The sequence below is a fragment of the Lolium rigidum genome, chromosome 6 (assembly GCF_022539505.1).
Source record: "Lolium rigidum isolate FL_2022 chromosome 6, APGP_CSIRO_Lrig_0.1, whole genome shotgun sequence".
Lineage (NCBI taxonomy): Eukaryota > Viridiplantae > Streptophyta > Magnoliopsida > Poales > Poaceae > Lolium > Lolium rigidum.
This window is the reverse complement of record NC_061513.1, coordinates 270,053,060-270,075,479: the sequence shown is the minus strand read 5'-3', so window position 1 is coordinate 270,075,479 and position 22,420 is coordinate 270,053,060. Positions and strand designations below refer to the sequence as shown.

The 22,420-nt window shown below is 45.3% G+C and overlaps 1 long non-coding RNA gene across 1 annotated transcript; it reads left to right on the top strand.

Annotated features, from left to right (window-relative positions):
* Nucleotides 1-336: 336 nt before the first annotated feature.
* LOC124660657 lies at nt 337-19,261 on the top strand. The gene is made up of 3 exons (XR_006989918.1): nt 337-474; nt 1,018-1,404; nt 19,161-19,261. It is a non-coding gene; the product is annotated as an uncharacterized LOC124660657 (long non-coding RNA).
* Nucleotides 19,262-22,420: the final 3,159 nt, after the last annotated feature.

Below are 22,420 nucleotides of genomic sequence, written 5' to 3'. Positions count from 1 at the left end.
GCTTCCCCCAGCGCCGCCTCCCTCCTCTCCTCTCGATCGCCGCCAGCCACTCAGACTCAACCTGTCCGCCGACCCAGCCTTGAGCCTTGCCTCCCAACTCCGGCCAACACCTCAGCCAGCCAGCCCCTCTCTCCCTCGCCCGCTGCGCACGACCCGATCCAGATCGAGCCGGAGCTCCGGGGCCCTCCTCGCCAGCGGCCAGGCTTCCACTGTCGCCCGGGCCGCGGCCTGGTGCCCATCCTTCCTCTTCGCCGCCGGCCTCTTCCACCCCATCCCCTCTGCCGCTCCTCCCCGACGAAGCAGCCTCGATGGGCGGCAGTGCCGCGGTGGAGCTCGCCGGCGCCTAGGTCTGCAGCCCCTACCTACACGAGATGCTGCTCGTAGCTGCTACCGGCGACCACGTTCTCGAGCTCCTGCTGCCGGCCACAACTCCGTGCTGCTGATGCCAACCATCTCCAGCTCAAGCTGCTGCTGGTGAGGCCCCTCTCCTCCTCCCTGTGTATTCTTGCAAAAGATCTGATTTTTTTATATCATGTCAAATATGCTAGCATTTGAGAAACCATGCATTCATTGTTGTGTGCCATGCTTCTCTTGCCGTGGTGATTAGGATTGGTTAAGACTTCGTGTTTGGCAATTTTTTGGTATCCAAACTGTTACCAGTACAGAAAAGCAATGACCACCTTTTAATCCCAAGTTGTGGATATCGAGTTGCTATGGTGTTATGTGAGTGTATTAATCATGCAATCTTTGGTGTTAGAGAGCTGTACTTGTCTGCACCCAATTACTTGACTGAAGTCGCTGATCTGAAATGTTCAATACTGTTGTAGTTTCTTGCTCAAACCTTAGATATGTGAAAAATGATTAAAATTTTGTTTTAGATAGGATAGGAGGATATCGGCCATTAGTGTTCTAGCTTTCGCATGGCAGGAGCTAGCTTTAGTTGCTAGTTAAATTTAGTATGTTTCAGAAAATTTAGAGTTCACTTATTCCATTTGCTATTGATTCTTTCTTGAGCAGCCGGAGAAGTGGATGGTTCGGACAGTTTGGTGGGAAACTTCTCAAGCGCCGGTCCAGGAGCACCTTCTTCTGTTCTGTGAACCGACTTCATCGTAAGGTCATGTTCCTGTTCTGATGCCCTTTTTGTGCACCTAGGATTCTGGTCTCGTGTACATTTGTAGCTGCATCTTTTATTAGGTACAAGAAGTCAATTTGATCTCATTTTATGTGGCAGGGCAGATGGTCTCGGAAATGGCTGCGGCTGAGCATGTGAAGTTGGAGCCAAGGAGATTGTAGGCGTAGCTGTAAGTTGTTGATATGCTGCTGCTGCTGTCGGCGTCCAGCACGCCCTGCTGCCCCTGCCTTCTTCGATTGGGATGTCTCCTACAGTACTGGGTCACCCTGAAGGTCTTGCTCTCTCTCTCTCTCTCTCTCTCTCTCTCTCTCTCTCTCTCTCTCTCTCTCCCTATTTTCCTTGGACTGCACTGTGTATGTTTGCGGCTATTGATTCTCCAAGATTTTATTTTGTTTACTACCTTGCTGTGCTGTAAAGGTGTTGGGCATCATTGATTATTTGTTATGCTTGATTTCGTATGCTGAAACCGATTGAAACATATGCCGTAGAATTGGTGTCTTGTGTTGGCCATCTATCTATCCTATAACTTGGTTGATCCCATGGCACTGCACACACATAATTTGGTAGCAGATTAACTTGCTTAGAAATTCTGGCGTTTATGTGTATTGGTCTCCTTTTAAGTGTTGATGGGAACCAGTGTTGATTTCCATGATCTGACGCTGTACTAGAATAACCCATTGTGTAATGTGTTGTGGTGTCGAATTGAAAAGAGATGGGTTTGTAGAGTTTTCCATTTGGATGCATGTGGCCGGTGATGTTTATCTCGAAAGATCGATCTGTAGCTGACATGCGGTTCTTTTGCCATCTGTTACATGTCGAATATAGCATTGGTTATCAGCGTTTGCTTTTGCTGACCATGCTTTGTTCTTGTTCGTTTGCAACGAGGAAGGATGAAGTCGATCTGTGGTGTTCATGCGCTGGTGCTAGTCTCTGTTGTTGGCTTGCGTTTTTTTGTTTGACGAATGAATGCGTTTGTTCTTCTGCAGTGGAGTGTGCCGCCTGGATGCACTGGGAGGGGCAGATCTGCAGCCTATATATGCCTTGTGGCATGATTCTTGTATCCAAAGTAGGAAAAGGCTTTAAAAGTTGCTCAATTTGCTGCTGTAATATACCTGTTTACAGGGGAATTACGCATTTCGAGAAAGAAGTTTGACTACAAATTTGATCAACAAGATATAAGATATATATCACCAAAATTCACGTAAAAAAAAAAGATATATATCACCAAAATTATACCATTGGTTTCGTATTCAAAAGAAGTTTCCAATAGTGTGTGCCTTCACCAATGAGAAAACATGGCCTTGTTGACCACAAAGTATCTAGAACTAAAGACCAAAAAACTTATGTTAACAACACAATTTAATTAGTAGCATGAAATGAGTTTTAGGAGCAATTAGATATAAAGGTACGCAACACGTGGATATGCCAGTTTGAGTCCACTAGCCACACCACCCGTCCCCGCCGTCTGCCTCGAGACCGTGAATCAGCGGCTCAACGCAACCGCACCGGGCGTCTCTGCGTGAGGAATCGGCCCGAGCCTCGCCTTCGTCTCCATCTTCCCCTGTTCCCCGCCTCCGCCTGATCGCCGCCGCCGTGGGCCAAGGCTTTACCACCGCGTCTCCACCAGCCTATCCACCTGATCGTCTCCAAAGTGAGTTTCTGTTAGTTCTGGACACTTTCCCGCATCTCCACTGGCTCTATGGAGAGCTGCCGCCGTTCGGGAGCTCAGAATCGCCGTCTCCATTGACCCTAGGCACCCCGTGGCACCACCAATCTCTTCCCCACGTCTTTGTGCTCTAGGGATCCGCGCCCTAGAGATCTCCCAGCCATGGTTCTTCGCTGTTCTTGAATCCCGACGCTTGCCGGCGTGCCTCGCCACACCATCACGCTGGTGAGTCGCCGATGTTTTGCATTGCTCGGCAGATTTGCATTACCATCTTTTCAGAGCAATTTACATGAACGATCCACCATTCCGAGTTTAACATATGTGTCTGATTGTGACAGCGAAAACAGTGGCATGGACCTAGCTAGGAAGCTTCATCTGGAGTTACCATTGCTTAACACTTCTGAAATTCTATAGATTCAGTTTGACGCCATACACTGATTTGATGGGACTCCATATTTCAGTTGCAAATTGACATTACAAAAATGTGTGATCCACTGGCTCCTCTTGCGACAGAAACAACAATTGTGATCCGCAGGGATTGAACGCTTTTGGAGCTAAACATTAGGCAGGCAGTCATGGGCATATGTCATTGTAATTTTGTTGAATTTTATCTAGGGGCATTCTAACGCTAGATAGATTGAGAAACTAACTTAATGTGGAGAATTCTAGTGTATATAGTTTGCTCATTTCTTATGTTGTGTGAAATGTTCTGCTCGGTGCCCCAGCTATGAGGTGTGGTTGATGCATATTTGGCTTCCACTGCTGGATGTGCTCTCCGGGTGGAACCCACAATGCAAACATTTTCAGATCAACAGCGTCAGGATCGAACTTCCGAAGATAAGCACAAGCTTGCACTGAGAGATGCATCTTGGATGTAATCTGTACACTTGTTTATGCTTATTACAACTGATATATGGGTGCTAGTTTTTGTTGAAAGAATGTGGGTGCAAATGGTTAAAACTTGGACGAGTAGTTGACCTGCCAGATTGTTTTCTTAACATATACTTCTGGCATATATTTTCGGTTCTCTTATTTGGAAGGTGTCTCCAATGCATTGGCCTCTTTCATCAGAACTCTGGAACTCAACCACATACATGTCACACTTAGAATTAAAGAGTACCTTTATACAAGATTTAGAGAGTACAACTATTACTCCTAGTTGCTACCTCGTATGCACCCTGTGGCCTTTAGACTGACCTGCACAGTTGGAGCCATCCCTCCGGCAACCTGAAAAAGAGAAGGAATCTTTGCATGTTAAATCTCAGGAAAAACAGCATTTCCTCTTGCCAATTTGTTTGTTGTTCATCATCACCTTGGTTAGTTGTCTAGCTAGCCATGACCCATGACCATCCAAAGAGTCTGTTGATTTTCAAGGTCCATGACAAAGACATGCATGAACAAAATATATTTGGTTGCAAAGATTCAGTTAACTATTTATGTTGATGCAAGTGCACTATGTATTTTGTACTAAAAATTTACACATGGATAGAACGAATCCTTTGAGTACCTCAAAAGAAATCATTGACTACATTCTAGTATTTTTTCTAAGAAAAAGTGAAGCTTTGGATTTGAACATCTCCAAGTTTTCAAAAACGTGCTCCATTGGACTACGAGTAAGGCATTTAGCCAATTTAGTCTATGGTGCAAAATTCAAAATTTTCAAGCACAATTTACTCCAAAACACGCATTAGCATTTACGGTAAAAAAGTGCCAACAGTTTCCAATGTTAACCAACAAGCTCTGGACTCAGCAAAATTTAAAAATAGAACACTAGCCACAACATCTCCACTGTTCGTACAAGGGTTCAGTCGAACCCTGCCACTTCCCCTGGCATTGGAGCAAGCTCATTCCGCCCGAACCTCTCCTCGTCGAAGAAGGTCGCGTGCACCACCCGCCCGCCGAAGAAGCGCCAGGAGAAAACCAAAGACGTGAGAAGAAGTCACCTACGAGATGATAGGAAGGAGACCCCTCCTCTGCTCAATCGCCTTGATCCAGCCGGCCAGTGATAGACGGTGCCCGTCTTGCCTCCTCCAAAGCTCCATGGCCAAGTCCTCTCCTCTCCTCGCCTCCTCCAGAGTGCCATGGCTGAGCATGGCAGAGCCTCCTCTCCTCTCCTCGGCGAGCATGGCAGAGCCTTCCCTCCTCTCCTCTCCTCCTCCACAGTGCCATGGCCCGAGCATGGCAAAGCCTCCTCTCCTCTCCTCGGCGAGCATGGCAGAGCCTTCCCTCCTCTCCTCTCCTCCTCCACAGTGCCATGGCCCGAGCATGGCAAAGCCTCCTCTCCTCTCCTGTCCTCTCCGAGCAAGAGTCAAAGTCTAAGTCACTCGTCACGCGCTAGCCGACACGCGGCAAAGTGATCATGGCCTCATACTTATAGAGGCACTCACTGTTGGAGGGGATAGAGGAGGCGGGAATAATTTGATTCTCCAAACATTTTCTGCTTGTTGGGAGATGGCGATGGACGATTTGGATGCAAATCAACACTTACTGGCAACCCCCTGTATGGCCCGGCGGTGCTTTATCTCGGTGTTAAATGACTCCTCGCTCTAGGCGTCACGTAACATTTAAACAATGCAGCTGGCGTTGATATTTATAGAAGCGGGATTGGAGGGAAGAAGACGATACTTGCTGGGATCAAGAGAGGACGCACGGTCCAGATTCACCACCCTCCCACGGATTGGTGACGTGGAAGTGGTTTCCAGTAAATTAGCCAGGTTATAATTACGTCTCTTAATTGGGGGCGCTCCTCAATTTGCTTGGAGCAATGATGAACAGGCGGCTCAATCCAATGAAATTTTATGCGCGTAATGGTGGACGTCAGGCGGCTCAATCCACTGGCAACTTTCGGTCATATATTTCCTTCCCGCGTTTTGTCTACAGGATGCTGGAAGAGAATCACTATCCCTGCGGTCCAGAAGGAACTCGAGTACTCCTATGTACCATTTGATGCAGTTTGTAGTAAAGGTACCTATGGTTTACTACTAGTTTTCAAGTCTTGTATTTTTTGCTTAAAAACCTACAATTAATCACGGTGTATTTTTTTCAAGAAAGGGAAAGACACAACTTCTGCAGACATCTTGCTTTACTGCATAATTAATCACTGTGTACATAGGTTGCTGCAAATTACGACAAATACCTCTTTGTACAAAACAAGCCATCTCGTACATGTGACAATTAATTCATCAAGGCTTGAGTTCTACTACTCCTGGCGGATAACGCTACATGCAAACTGCATCAACAACAGACCTCTTCGTACGCTAGCTCGCACATGCTCTCTCCTCTTCTAGCTTCCTCGTTACCAGCATCTTGTGTGGCCATGTAAAAGTGATTTCAGCTCACAACTGTTCGCAAGCTAAATGAATTTTTCTAGTGAAATAATCATCATACATCAGGCCAGCTAGTGCAACTATTCACAAAGGCTTAAGTTGTAGTGAAATAATCCTAGCTTCCTCGTTACCAGCATCTTGTGTGGCCATGTAAAAGTGAATTCAACTCACAACTGTTCGCAAGCTAAATGAATTTTTGTAGTGAAATAATCATCATACATCAGGCCAGCTAGTGCAACTATTCACAAAGGCTTACGTTGTAGTACGTCAGAACCAAATTTGCCGAAACATACTCCAAGAGCAGCAACAGCCAAAAGAAGAGTTAACTTTAAACTGAATCCACCATCAGCAGCACATAGCAAGCAAGTCACTGACATACAGCCTACCAGCACAGTCTACCAGCGTCTGGCAGCTTTAACATGCCTGCTCCCGCCACAGCCTAACAGCAGCTTGCAGGTTCACTTCTTTCAACTCCTCTTCCCACTAGGGGCATCACCGAGATGATCCCGTGCAGCAGCGGTGGCAGTAGCAGCAGCAAGGTCTGGTTCAGCAGGCACCTATCAAACATTCAGCTGCTTCTGCTTCTATCGGTATGTAGCTGATCATCTTCAAATATTCAGAAAACAGCAGGTCATACATAAGTGAGAGTCCTCCAGGAGCAGCACTAGCCAAATATGCACCCAAAAGCTCCCTATTGCGGTGCATAAGTGAACTGGATGTCATGTTGCCATGCCCCTCTCATCACCAACCACCTACAGGCCGCAGTAACATGAAACTTTAGCTATATCATATATAAAATGAACAATAACTTGTTTCACTTTCACAAGAACAACAACTTCATTTGGACCTGACATGACCCTGTTCATTCGTTCCCACATGTAAATATAAATAAATCAACTTAGGATTCTACCAGTTACGGATTTGCCGACATAAGGGATTAACAGAGGATTATTGCACAACATACATTGTTTTCATCAGCAAGAGAAGTACAGGGAAAAGGAAACGAATTTTTGCAAGAATACAAGCAATAGAATGGATATTATTGTCTAATTCCAGTGAGCAAATTGCGATGGAAAAGAACTCGCCTAACAAAACAAAAGAAAAATAACTAACCCAAATTACATGTAGACTTGCCTCTAATGGCTCTAGTTCTAGCATCATTTTATTTATTTGAAAAAATTAGCACGACACAGTAGGATAGCTGCACTTATGAACATACACGGTGACAGCTACTAGTCTAAGAGACTAGCATTATTCCAGCTCGATAGGAAAGCATAGCTATATGCATTCCAGTTCCACCACCCAACACCTAAACGCGCATGTTTATTAACCACAAATTTAACATCCCCATTTTTGAAATACATAACAAGAGCATAACTATGACTAAAATACCACAAGTATGGGGGAAATTCCACCGTACCTTTGCAGTACTCTCGCAAACTCGTTGTAGTATTTGAGCGGTCATGTGTACTTGGTTGACGCTCAACCATTTCAATTCTGGAACTGACGGCACTGCTCCCTTCTCCCAACTCCATCCGCTCTATGTTGTCGACAGGTAGAGATTCCCTGGCACCACAAGAACAATGATGACTAATACTTAGTTCCAAGCAGTTTCAAGGAAAACCAATTAAAGTTTGTCATATGGCCAAAATAAAGGTATTGTGATCGACCAATTTCTCATAGCACATTCTTCGGGCTACTGCAAAAATATATATGGTCAAGATACTCTTAGTGAATGCAGATTTGTATTCTTAAAGTACTAGATTCCCTCAACAAGCACACATCCAGAATAAAGCAACTGCAGCTACACAAATTATAAAGGCACATTCTGGTTACTCAAATATATATCAGCATTTTACTCCCTACATCATTATAGAATAAATACTTCTCATGGCCATGGATTACGCAGTCATGTTGGATCTAGTCTAAAGAACGGATCTATGAGATCACGAGATATCCTCAACGCAAGAGGCGACACCCCAATTTACCAAAAGAGAAAGAAAGCTCAAACATCAGGGTACCAAAACCAAACACTCAGCCGCAAGTCGAAAAATGGCATGCAGTTCGAGGCACACATGTTATACAAACTATGAACTTGCACATTTCAGTTAACTACTCAACTCCAATGTTTTCAGTCATCTTAACTTGTAACACACGCAGTAGACAATACCAAACCAAAGGTGAAGCCGATCGACCTTCTCTACTGCACGACCCGGCGCGGATTTGGAGACCCAGTGGCACACAGCGCGCGTTCTACAGCGGCGGTGCTGTATGACGCGAATCTGGAGGTTTCAACGAGGTGCTTCTAGGCTCCACAATGACAGAAAACGGGGAGGAGCGGGTGACCTGGGCAGCGCGAGCTAGACCGCTCACGTCCAGGCCTGTTATCGCTAAGTACTGGCTTATGGTGTTTAGAACGTGTGGGGGTTGGTAATGACTAATGAGGTTTGACCAAAACTGCATGTTCCGGACAGAATAACCTCAGCTGCAACAATTTGATGCTCCAATCGACGAGGCGACTTGGCGGAGGCGGATCTGCTGCAACCGGCATTCATCCTAGCCCTTCCCCTAACCTGATCCTGGACCGGCGGCACAAGCGCTGGACAGCCAAACAGCGGAAACCGCATCTACAACCACTGGGCAATAAGGAAAACCATCTACTACCTTCAGAATCGGTTCATGTAGCAACTCAAATGTAACATGAAAAACTCAATATAGATTGTGATAAACATTTTTGAATGAGTTTATTATATGCAGCGGGAAGACAACCACAGAGTTACAGCAGCAACAGAATCCCCAAAAGCTACCTAAATCATCATGGAAGTATCCATAAATTAACTCACATTCATTTGCAAGTTTTTTGTTCATATAACTATGCTTGGTGATTGCACTGTTGCTTTTATCATCAAACGATGATTACTGATCAATTAACAATCATCACATGTCTCATAACGTAGCTTACTTCCTCTGTTAGGGATTATAAGGCATACACGTTTTTTTTAAATTGTTAGAGCTTATAAGGCCTTTCTCATTTATTGTCATATGTCTCAATGCACGTAGGGTCCATCTTTGTCTCTTTAATTAGAAGGGTTGAGGAAATAAAAGGTGATTTATCGTCTGTAATAACATGTCTGTTTCTATCCATGTTAATATCAAAGCAGATTATTAAATCATGGTAACTTCTTAAGAAATATCAAACTTCATTTCGAAGCTTGATCTGTTGGGGGGATAATATTTCAGGAAAGGAAATACAATGGTCATCATCATTCTCTTATCAAGCAGTCATCAACTTATCCTGATGAATAAAGCTATGCATCATTTGGTTCCAACCATATGACTTTCCCTAGTTTGTAGTTCATGGACAATCATGCCAGCTAGTTTAGAAAACACTAATACAACTTAATCAACGGTTCAAGCTAGGACACCAACTGGTGCTATTTAGCAGCCTATCAAGTTAAAACAATTCGAGAGAACTGGAAGAGCAATTCAGGAGAACATCATGTTTTAACAAGAGTTATCGCTCTATAGTACGTGGACGAAAAAACAAAGCAGACCACACAAGAGAATAACTATACACATTCTGATGAACATATTTGAGAAAAAATGACCTTTGGGTGACGATGTCAACGATCTTCTGAATGGCAGCTTCGAGGCCACCTATATGGTCGGGGGCAACAATCTTGACTTCCTGCTCGGCCAGGCCCATGGCCTCCCCGCCGATGGTTTCTCACTAAACACAAATGTTGAAGGCAGCCAGTATCAACTAGAAATCATGATGTTAGAATATAACTAGCTCAATGGCTAGTCTAATGAAATTCATGCATTCGTCATATTAAAAATATATATGGATCATGACTCAGGAAGAAAGTGCTTCAAGAAACAAATTGTTGTTACCTCAGACAACATGATGGCAGCACTGTGATGGGTTTGCGCCAAGGAGGGGAGCAGTCACAGGCCTCCCAACAGTGATCTTCCAATCAGGGTCCCAACAGTGCAGGTCGCATCAGATGTCCTCGATGAGGAGCTGCATGAAAATTCAAACCGAATAATCAGATAAGATTTCTTCAATATCTTCAGTGACCAGCCGCGCAAAATCAATCATAAACCAATCATTGACAGGGTAACAGAAAATAGGTACTGGCTGGCATGTACTACCTTTGTTCATCCCTAATGGTTCATCATGGAAATCCTCTGTCCAGGGATCTTCCTTGGGCCAAACGTAGACAGTGGCTGATGATGAGAACACTAGCTGCGGAGATCAAATGAGAAGAGTTTAGCATCCTGACCAGATAATGATACAAATTTGTTGTGTCAAAAATACATAACCTTGCAAACAGCAACCTTTATTGTAAAGAGAGATACGTGAGAAGAATACTATATGCTTTGGCAACAGGATGATACCCTAACAAAGGAAGTAAAGACAACAGTCTAAAGTTGTGAAAACCAAAGACACATAACATAGCAGTTGGTCTCGATATGATCGAGCCAAAGCTACAAACATATCCAGATTCACTAAGAAGCTTTTGCCCAGCTCTCACAGTAAATTGCTGTACAAATCGTTCGACCCTGACGGAAGTTGTTGCAGGTTTCTGAGATGGTGGCAGTGCAAGACCAAAACAAAGAAAAACAATTAGCTTGCAATATTTGATGAACTGATTCAGCATAAAGACTTGGTAATTAAAGGACCAGTGAAAAATAAGGACTCACCAATCCACTCCTTTGGAGAATCTCCACTTTCTGTTGAATCAGAGCTGCCAAAAGAACGGCTTCATTCAGCTGCGAGAACAACGTGGAGTTAACAAAAACTCAGAGACGCTATAAAATGCAGAATGAATAATCAATCTTAGGCTCATTACTTCACTAGCATTTACAAATATTTGGTATCCAAATATTAGTAACACATTGACCAAGGATCTATTAAGTAGAAGAAGACTAACACCGCTTGCGAGCAATACAACTTTATGAGAATATCTAACATCAATGGGTTTATGTTCAAACTTAGCAGTTAACAATAATAGTAGAGAGCACATGTGCCTGCCCCAGCTAAACTAAATTGCACACTCACAACTCACAAGTACAAACAGGATTATTTGTTATATAAAACAAGACATGCTAACACAAATAAGTTTTAACAAAGAAGAGATTTTTTCCAGGCCTCCTCCTCTGGAGGCTCAACAAAGAAGATATTTTTTCAATCAGATTGGGGGCAGAAGATTAAATCATAGTTGCTTGATAGCATATAATTAACCTTTATCCACACCTATGGTTACAACACAATAAAGAAAAAGTGCACAATAAGTACATGCCTCATAAAAAAACTTTCCTATATGAATCAACGCTTGGCTGAAAAATGATCCAAACAGATGGAGAGCTTCATAATATAATTCTTGATAGTATACATCAACGAAACAATCTCGTGCCTACTTAATGGAACATCACTAGAAAGTGAACTTCAGAATTATCCTGTGTTAAAGACGTCAAAATCTTTACAAAGCAAGAAAATACTATTGCTCTTGTGTTACCCGTTAGGTTAGGAAACATAATTGTTTACACATTGGATCAGACCTGGGAACTAGCATGATTTTCCAAGGGGATACCTTCTTTGAGCTCTTCCTCCCTGCATAATTCTGGACAAAGTAAAATAAATATGTAGAACAATATGTGAGGCAAAATATAACATAGACAAAATTCAGACGATACATAATTAATCAAGCAACTTGTCACCTTCCCGTCAGTATGCATGCCATTCTTCATGCACTACAGTTTGATGTTAGGACTGAGCCATTCATGTATGCAACCAAAGTAACAATATACAGGTCGACTACGAGCTGATCCTAAGTAGTTCTTCTTGACTTACGAATATAACCTCAAAAGCTTGTAGCAATAACAGCTAGATCCATGTGCACGCATGCAGCAGAATATAACAAGGCCGCTTTGACTTGCTACAACATACTAGTAATTAACATAGACATGGCGTGCAGAAAATGGATTGTTGTTAATGCTTCCGCTATATACCTTACCAGGCAAATCAAGAAATACAAGACTAACTCCAGGTTACAGCAAAACAAAGTTAAAAGCACCATTCTACAGACCAAACTATGGTAAACTATCCAGTCTCAAGTTGCAGCACACGCTCAATCAGCATTCAACATTCAGAATTATTAATTAAAAAGAAGTTTTTTTTTAGAAATGGGGCATCCCCTGCATCAATCGATGCATACGGCTTTATTTTATTAAAAATAGTTCTTTTCAACAAAAGAATTCAGAATGAGGAGCCAGCATCAGCTGGTCAACATATTCAGAACGCCATCCGACCAGACATCCTACTTGCCGGCAACCAAACACAACAATCAATCTTGGATGAAGGCTGCAACCTGGGCACCGCGCTACCATCCTGCTGCTACACACGGACAAGGGAGGGCGTCTGCTGCTCCTCATCGATGCTACCCACTGGACCCTGCTCAAATTGCCCGCCACCTGGCCGCCTTGATGCATGCCATGCAGATTGCGCAGCAAACATGGACCTTCATATACGAACGAGAGCTTTGATTTAGTGAAATGGATTTCCATCTACCAATACATGCACACTCCTCTACTGCCTATGCAAAAGGAAACTTATTTTTTTTTTTGCAAGAATAGGATAGAGGAGGAGAAAGAGAGCTCACGGGAGCAGATTGCTGGGGAAGTGGCCATCGCCATCAGCATGAGCCCGAGAATGTGGCCATCGGCAACATCAGCTCCAGGAGGAACGAGACATTGACAACGAAAGCGGTGGCGTGCCTCCATCAATTTGACCGACCCGTCCATTTCGTCCTGATGCACATGAAAGAATTCAATAGAACCAATACAAATATTCAGTTTAATGATTTCTTGTGCATTTCATAGAAAATTCAGAGTTTGGTCTGCTAAATAGTAGCTGAACTTTGTATCCCGTACTCCAGCAGAGTTAGGCGCAATATATACAAAGAAACTGAGAATACATGGATCAACAACCAACATAATTTTAGTTCGGTCATTCATTTATTATGTTAAAGAAAATATAGGCACATAATGTTAGCAATATTAGCATAATAACGTTTGATGATTTATTTATAGCAGAGTGAACCAACTAGTGTGTTCAAAAGTTTCAGCTATTATTCCTCATTTGGATATTAGTTGTTCCTGGATGTATGCACATGACGAGAACAACTAGAGCTGCAATTATGCTCCCATGAAACATGACAAAAAAAAAGCAAGGATCTGGGCGTACACCTGAATGTCAAGATGTAATCTTTTCAGCAGAAGAATCGATACAGGCAGTCCAACCAGTAGCAAAAATTCCATTGAGAGATAACTACTTAACAGGATCCTAAATATTTTCTCTAATATCAAAGGCGAAGCAGCAGATCCTAAATCTACATGAAGCATGGCTAGTAACCAAATCTTGCCAGCGTCTATGGGAGGCATGGCTAGTAGACAGATAACAAGGCTGAGATTTCCACCAATTAAGCTAGCATTAACCTATCTGCACTCCAAATATTTAAAACCAGTGGAGAAAACAAGTACCAGTTACATAAACAGATAATACAACAACTAAGAGGCAAACGAAGTCTTGATTGACCTGCAGTCCATGTCTTGATTCATACATTAGATTTTTTAAAATATTTTCAATCATGTTCCTCTTGAATCCAAAAAAGTAAGTGTCAGCAAGAAACGATTATGTCGAAATAGAGATGGATTTTTTCCAAATCCTACAATTTCGATCAAATGAAATACCTTTCGCCATTCAACTAGGAAGTGCACTTATAACGCGGGGAAAAGTACCCCTAGAGATCCAACAAGTTGCACAATACTGATGAAAAGGGGTATGTACGTCTTTAGTTTCAAAGATAGCATCTTTTTCTTTAAAGATAATTCAAGGTAACAATGGTGCGACAAGATTAGACCTCAAATGCTTCACTGATGTAAAAAGTAAATTATGAGACACATGATTGGCAAATTGTTCCAGAATAAGAAAACATATTCCAACAAAACAAATTAGTAATCAGTTGAGCATATGCTCAAGTCTATTGGGAGGAACACCAATTGAACAGATGAAAAAACTAAAAGCTACAAATCAAAATGCACTGAACAAGAAAAATGATGAACTGTGCAACATACAAGGAGTGAAAGAGGTGTAGAAAATGCCCTCGAAGCTGATTGGACAAGATACAACACGAAGAGAAACATAGAATAGAAAAACCGAGCACTGCTCTAAAACCAACCGATTGAACTTGCTAGTACATATAAACAGAGTCAAACTACTGCTGCCTACACAATACTTTTTGATTGACTGAAGGGGATTTCGATCTACTGCATACGTGCATGCTTAATTTAATGGCTACACAATCAAGCGAACAAGAAAAAAAGAAATGATTTTTAGCAATAAAATTAGATGGAGGAGGGGAAAAGGTAGCTCACCCAGCAGTAGCTTGTTGGGATGACGCCGGCAGCGGCAGGTCAGAGCGGTGATACGTCGCCGCCGGCAGTATCTCGGGGAGGTCGCCGGGAGGAGCTCCCAATGGACGCCGGCAGTAAAAACTAGGAGAGGCGCTAGCAGGCCCCGTCCTACCGCCGGCCAAGGCCATCGCCTAGCTACACCGTCAGGTCGCCACGCTCGTTTCCACCGCAGGTGGGGATGCGGAGGAGAGGAACCATGGCGGCGTCCCTCCCGGCGTGCGGGCGGGGAGGTCCGTTCTCCGGGGCGGCGGGGCTGCATTGGGAGTTGAGTAGGCGGAATTGAGTGCCTGGGCTAGGGTTTGTCGAGGAGGGTGCAGATCGAAGGTTTCACACCGTGTAGTCGGTGGAGAAGGAGGAGGGCCTCGCCGTAGCTGGCCGGAATCGAGCGGGCACGGTGGCGGCGTTAGGTGGCGCTGGAAGGGGTGAGGACGCGAGCGAGCTGGGAGATGGATACGAATGGGCACTCAATTTTCACCATCTAATTTGATGGTGGAGACGAATGGGCATGTATTGGAAAATGGAAAGGAAATAAAAGGTGAGTAATTATTATGGCGATTAATTTGGACTAGTGCATGACCAACTACTTTTTCAGTGAACAAAGCCCGATTTTCCGCATTGGCTAATTTAATCGCCACAATGAGTGTGAGGAAATGAGATACGAAATTGTGTATACTAGTACTAGTTCACCGCCGCCACGTCGCATGATACCCGACGCCGCCCCTACCTCGCTAGCCCCGGCCTCTCTATTGCGTTGCGGGTGTGGCAACGTCAGCACCGGTTGGAGAGGACCCACGAGGTGGTCGACGCAAAGGACATCGATGTGGTGGATGAGCCGGTCAGCGCGGAGTCCGTTGAGGCCGAGGTCGAGCCAATTATTGCGGAGTTGGACGAGGTCTGGGACGTGCGTTGTCGGCATATCCGTGGAGAAAGGGATAGAGGAATGCCGGCGGCCATTATATGTTGGAAAGAGAAAGAACCGAGAGAGAGGAGAGATGACCCTTTTCTTGGGTCACTTATTCGTGGGCCAGTATGGACACCCAGCGGACATGGAAGGACATGCAAGGACACTAACACTATACACGCCTATCCGTGGAGACCCAATCTCGACCTACATTTCATCCGACTTTGGGTCACATACGGACAATGATCGAACAGTTTATTAGAAGGGGTGGTAGTGTTGGGACTAACTTTTATCCGCATAGACCCAAACAGACTAATGGATGGAGTTTCCCTAACTTAACGAGTCTGATATAACTAACAAGGCTAAGAACTTGTCCTATTTTGGGTTGGTCATGTTTCTCTGATCTATTTTAACATGAACGGAGATTAATGTCATGGAATAAATATTTTTGAAGGAATAGGTAATTATCATGGGGCCACAAAAGAGAGTTTCTCTTGAAATCGCATGAGAAGGGGTCGAAAACCTTACCCTCTTGCATGGTATCCTAATATGGACACATGAGGTTTTTGTTTTCAAAGTGGTTATTGATTATCAAAGAGGTCTATCTTGTAGGAAGATATAGAACTTATAGTGCAAATCTCCCCATTCGAGGCCACCGATCCAACTCTTATAAGTATTTGAAAACTTTTAGTTTGGCCATGTTCATATGACCTATTCTAACGTAAAAAGAGAGTAAAGTCACATGAAATAACCAATTTGAACGAAATGCTACACATTGACAGCTCACTTGAAGTGCACGCATAAATTCGCGTGGTAAGGGTCGGAAATCCTTGCATTGCACGTACGCAAAAAAAAAAACTCCAAGCGACACTTTTCACAAAGAGGTCGATCTACCGCATAGGACGTTCCTAGATTTATAGTGCAAATTTGGAAACTCTTGTAAGAATGTTGAAACTCTTTTGGTTTGGTCATGTCCATATGACCTATTCTAACACAAAAATAGAGCAAAGTCACATGAGATCACCAATTCTAACAAAAATCTTGGGTATAATGTTATAGGGTTCGTCGGGTGGGGGCAATACATGTTTAGGCGAGCGTCGGAAACCCTTGCACTTTTGGTCCATGGTCGCGGCCCTATTCCGACGAACCGAGACACCTTGACTCAAACCCTTAGACGAACATGACAACCTCGACACCGAGATTTCCATTCATGCGATCAATCAGGTGAGTCATCAATTCACAACTCCGTGATATGTGCATCTAGTGAAGCTCGATTAGAAACTTGTTTGCTCCAGTTCACCCGCGCTTGTTGAGAATTGATGAGTTCGATTCTCGTAACCTAGCTCCTCCTGTATATCTCAGTTTGATTGCGAATACAAGAGAGGTACATTCTTTTTGATCGAAGAGAGACATGTACGCATGCACGTACGTGACATATGTATTAATATTTTTTAATTAATCAACCAAGTCGTCGGCAGATTGTTTGTGTGCGCAAGCAAAGCAAGAAGTTCCCGGGCAGGATTTTGGCTCATGCGCCAAACGAATTTAGTCTTGGACCGAAAGCGGGGAGAGACCAGAATTTGAGCCCATCATCCGGGAGACGAAATGTCGAGCTTCCCCCAGCGGCCAGCGCCGCCTCCCTCCCCTCCTCTCCTCTCGATCGCCGCCAGCCACTCAGACTCAGCCTTGCCTCCCAACTCCGGCCAACACCTCAGCCAGCCAGCCCCTCTCTCCCTCGCCCGCTGCGCACGACCCGATCCAGATCGAGCCGGAGCTCCGGGGCCCTACTCGCCGGCGGCCAGGCTTCCACTGTCGCCCGGGCCGCGGCCTGGTGCCCATCCTTCCTCTTCGCCGCCGGCCTCTTCCACCCCATCCCCTCTGCCGCTCCTCCCCGACGAAGCAGCCTCGATGGGCGGCAGTGCCGCGGTGGAGCTCGCCGGCGCCTAGGTCTGCAGCCCCTACCTACACGAGCTGCTGCTCGTTGCTGCTACCGGCGACCACGTTCTCGAGCTCCTGCTGCCGGCCACAACTCCGTGCTGCTGATGCCAACCATCTCCAGCTCAAGCTGCTGCTGGTGAGGCCCCTCTCCTCCTCCCTGTGTATTCTTGCAAAAGATCTGATTTTTTTAGATCATGTCAAATATGCTAGCATTTGAGAAACCATGCATTCATTGTTGTGTGCCATGCTTCTCTTGCCGTGGTGATTGGGATTGGTTAAGACTTCGTGTATGGCAATTTTTTGGTATCCAAACTGTTACCAGTACAGAAAAGCAATGACCACCTTTTAATCCCATGTTGTGGTTTGTAAAGGATATCGAGTTGCTATAGTGTTATGTGAGTATATTAATCATGCAATCTTTGGTGTTAGAGAGCTGTCCTTGTCTGCACCCAATTACTTGACTAAAGTCGCTGAACTGAAATGTTCAATACTGTTGTAGTTTCTTGCTGAAACCTTAGATATGTGAAAAATGATTAAAATTTTGTTTTAGATAGGATAGGAGGATATCGGCCAATAGTGTTCTAGCTTTAGCATGGCAGGAGCTAGCTTTAGTTGCTAGTTAAATTTAGTTTGTTTCAGAAAATTTAGAGTTCACTTATTCAATTTGCTATTGATTCTTTCTTGAGCATCCGGAGAAGTGGATGGTTCGAACAGTTTGGTGGGAAACTTCTTAGAGCGCCGGTCCAGGAGCACCTTCTTCTGTTCTGTGAACCGCCTTCATCGTCAAGGTCATGTTCCTGTTCTGATGCCCTTTTTGTGCACCTAGGATTCTGGTCTCGTGTACATTTGTAGCTGCATCTTTTATTAGGTGCAAGAAGTCAATTTGATCTCATTTTATGTGGCAGGGCAGATGGTCTCGGAAATCTCCCAGCCTGAGCATGTGAAGTTGGAGCCAAGGAGATTGTAGGCGTAGCTGTAAGTCGCTGATCTGCTGCTGCTGCCGGCGTCCAGCACGCCCTGCTGCCCCTGCCTTCTTCGATTGGGATGTCTCCTACAGTATTGGGTCTCTCCCTATTTTCCTTGGACTGCACTGTGTATGTTTGCAGCTATTGATTCTGCAAGATTTTATTTTGTTTAGTACCTTCCTGTGCTGTAAAGGTGTTGGGCATCATTGATTATTTGTTATGCTTGATTTCGTATGCTGAAACCGATTGAAACATATGCCGTAGAATTGGTGTCTTGTGTTGGCCATCTATCTATCCTATAACTTGGTTGATCCCATGGCACTACACACACATAATTTGGTAGCAGATTAACTTGCTTAGAAATTCTGGCGTTTATGTGTATTGGTCTCCTTTTAAGTGTTGATGGGAACCAGTGTTGATTTCCATGATCTGACGCTGTACTAGAATAACCCATTGTGTAATGTGTTGTGGTGTCGAATTGAAAAGAGATGGGTTTGTAGAGTTTTCCATTTGGATGCATGTGGCCGGTGATGTTTATCTCGAAAGATGGATCTGTAGCTGACTGGCGGTTCTTTTGCCATCTGTTTCATGTCGAATATAGCATTGGTTATCAGCGTTTGCTTTTGCTGACCATGCTTTGTTCTTGTTCGTTTGCAACGAGGAAGGATGAAGTCGATCTGTGGTGTTCATGCGCTGGTGCTAGTCTTTGTTGTTGGCTTGCGTTTTTTTGTTTGACGAATGAATGCGTTTGCAGTGGAGTGTGCCGCCTGGATGCACTGGGAGGGGCAGATCTGCAGCCTATATATGCCTGGGTTTCTTGCAACGTCCAGTTGTAGTCTTGTGGCATGATTCTTGTATCCAAGTAGGAAAAGGCTTTAAAAGTTGCTCAATTTGCTGCTGTAATATACCGGTTTACAGGGCAATTACGCATTTCGAGAAAGAAGTTTGACTACAAATTTGATCAACAAGATATAAGATATATATCACCAAAATTATACCATTGGTTTCATATTCAAAAGAAGTTTCCAATAGTAATAATTTTGTGAGACATGTCTTAAATTTTGTTGACCAAATTAGTAGTCAATGTTTTTCTGCTGGTACAATAATTTTTGTGAGATTGGGTTGTCGATGGGTATCAGAGATCGAGAGGAGAATGGTGGTTGAGAGAAACGAAACGTGCGTGAAGCGATTTTACTACTGCTAGTTCCCGTGCAATCAAATTAACTGGGGCGTGATGAATGAATTGGCTGCGCGGGTGGGCGTTTGGTTTGTCGAGAGAAATGAATAGCCGTGGTGGAGAGCATATATGATTGCTGTTAGCATATATGATTATTGTTTATATCCATCTGTGACGGCGAGACAAATGAGTAAGTGCGATCGAAGTTGAAAAGCAACGTGACTACTTTTGGTGCTTGAAATCTCGTGATGAAACTCAAAAGAAAAGCACAGAAGGAATGAAGGCGTTTGGTTTGTCGAGACAAACAGATACATACACCTCGTACTTGTGTGGTTTGTTTGGTTTTTTCACGGCGACAGAGAGGACGCAGTAGCTGATATAGGCGCGTCGATCGTGTTCCTTTCTTGTTCCATTGTAAAAAGAAAAAGAAACAGATGTCAGACGTAGATAGGTACCGAATGATCGATCCAAATTAATCGATCGATCGATCGATTTAACGGAGAAGGCAAGGAACCGGGTTGATGCGCGATGAGTGTGTCGTGGTGGTGCTCTACTGTGCGCGTGCGTGTGCAGTGCGAGTCCGGTCAACCTGACGGCAGCAGCAGCCGGGCTACCACAGATGAAGATGTACGGGGAGAGGAAAAAACTCAGCCAAGCACCAGGGCTCGTCGAGGGCAAGCCCAGATGCGCGCTCCGCGGCGGTGATGTGCGCTCTACGACGGCCTCCCCGATTTGTGCTTGTCGTCGGCAGCCTGGGCGAAGCCTTGTCGCGCCTCCTGGTGGTCGGCGGTCAGTCGGATTCCTCTGCGCACTCGACTGTACGTACGTAGCCTGGTGGGCGAAGCTCTCCCCTGCACGGTCGACTCAGCCTGGCCGCCGCGGACGAGCGAGGATACGTGGGCGCCATAGAGCTTCCTTGCTTCGAGCGCACCACCTCAATCGACATAAAAGGGCATCACATCCGGCTTCAGCACCCGCTGCCGGCCGGCAAGTTCACCGCGCTCGAGAGTCTGTCTGTCACCGGGCAAATCAACGACCTTGGACCGTTGCTCATTCGTTGCCCGCGTCTGCGCGAGCTTAGCCTCACCGGTGTAACAAAAGGCTCGGATGGGTGCGGATGAATTGCCTACTAGTACTGGTTTTTACGTTTCAATGCGCGCGTGTAGTTTTTGAGGCCACTATATCCTAGGAATGAACGAATAAATTAAGTAATTAACGAGAGAAGAAAGTTGATGCATCATCATGTGGTTGGTTGGTTGGCACTTAATTCCGACGATTGACCGATGCATAACATGACGTGACGGTTGCAAAGTCATGGATGGATTACATGCATGCGCGCTCTCGAGAAATGATTAATTAAAGCCAGAACGGGGAAATTAATGGTAACTCGGTGTTTTGATTCCTTCATTATATTATTATTACAATAAATAACTCAGCGCTCTCGAGAAAATGACGCAGCGTCATGTGTGTTACGTGCTATTAGACTTGGAGTTGGACCAACCGGGCTAGATTAATTCGGGTGCAACCTTCACACATTTCTTGTCCACGTCCTCCTCACATTCGCCGAATTGCCTCATGTACAATCCCTTGAGGAATAGGCTACGGGCGACACGAGGACTCCAAGAACGCCGCCACCTCCTCCTTTGATTGGGCCCCAAGAATTGTGGCAGCTCAACTGCCCAAGGCGGCGCCGATGGCACCTCGCCGTCGCGTCTCCATGCAGCGCCCGTCGATCGACCCCCCTACTCTCCCGTTTTCTGGCGAAGTTGGACATTTGGCAACCGTACTAAGGTAGATGTGGTGAAGTAGCGCGGTGGCATGTGCATGTGTTGCAGTTATACCTGAGCATTTCTCGGGTCGGGCCGGGCCGACCAAGTCCCGACGCGGAAAATCTCGGCCTAGGCCCGGCCCGACCGTCGGGCCGGAAATCTTGGCCCAAGCCCGGCCCATCATAAGGAAAGCCCGTCGGGCCTCGGGCCGGGTCGCTTCCTTAAATCGCACAAAATGATGGCCCATGCCCGGCCCATGCTGACAATCGGGCCAAAAAATCTGGCCCAGGCCCGGCCCACAGGCATGGTCGGGTCGGGCTTGGCCCGGGAATTTCGGGCCGGGCCGTGCTGTCCATGGCCAGGTATAGCTGCAGTGAGCTACAACGGCTGCCGCATGGACGTGTATATATTTATTTGAGGAATATGTTTAGAAAAATCGAATAAACATAAATTTATTTTAATTGTCCGTGATTTAAATAAGAAAACCTAAATTTTGGGCATTAATTGAAATGTTTCCAAATTTATATATTTCGGTGCTACGACTCGGCGCTCAGCCCTACGTCTAAACACATCCGAGCCCCGCCGCTATTGTCACAAAATTTATAGGAGATGCAAATTTAAATAGTGGCACGGTCCAGTCGAGGGCGGGGCCGTTGTTGGCCGACCCCATCGTAGCTCTTGAATCCTCCGTACTTAGGGCATCTCCAACCGGGCGACCCATCCCGCGCCCGCGCGTCCGGATGGGTCCAGCCGGACAAAAACCCGGCCCAGCCCGCGGACCCATCCCTAAAACGGATGCCCGCGGCGTCCGGAACGACGCAAACCCGGCCCAAATCTTGGCCGGGTTTGCGTGGCCGCGGACGCGAAAGGCTGGTCGCTCGCGTCCGCCCGCTGTCCGCCCCTGGCCCGCGTGTCATAGGCATAAGTAATATATTTCATTAAATAGAGAACTCATTACATTTTTTTTTAGCTACTACTTCTATCCTATACGTACGGGGCCGGCGGCCTCGCCGGCGACTCCTCGCCGGCTCGCCGTCGGGGCCGTGGATTTCACTCGACGCGGGCGGC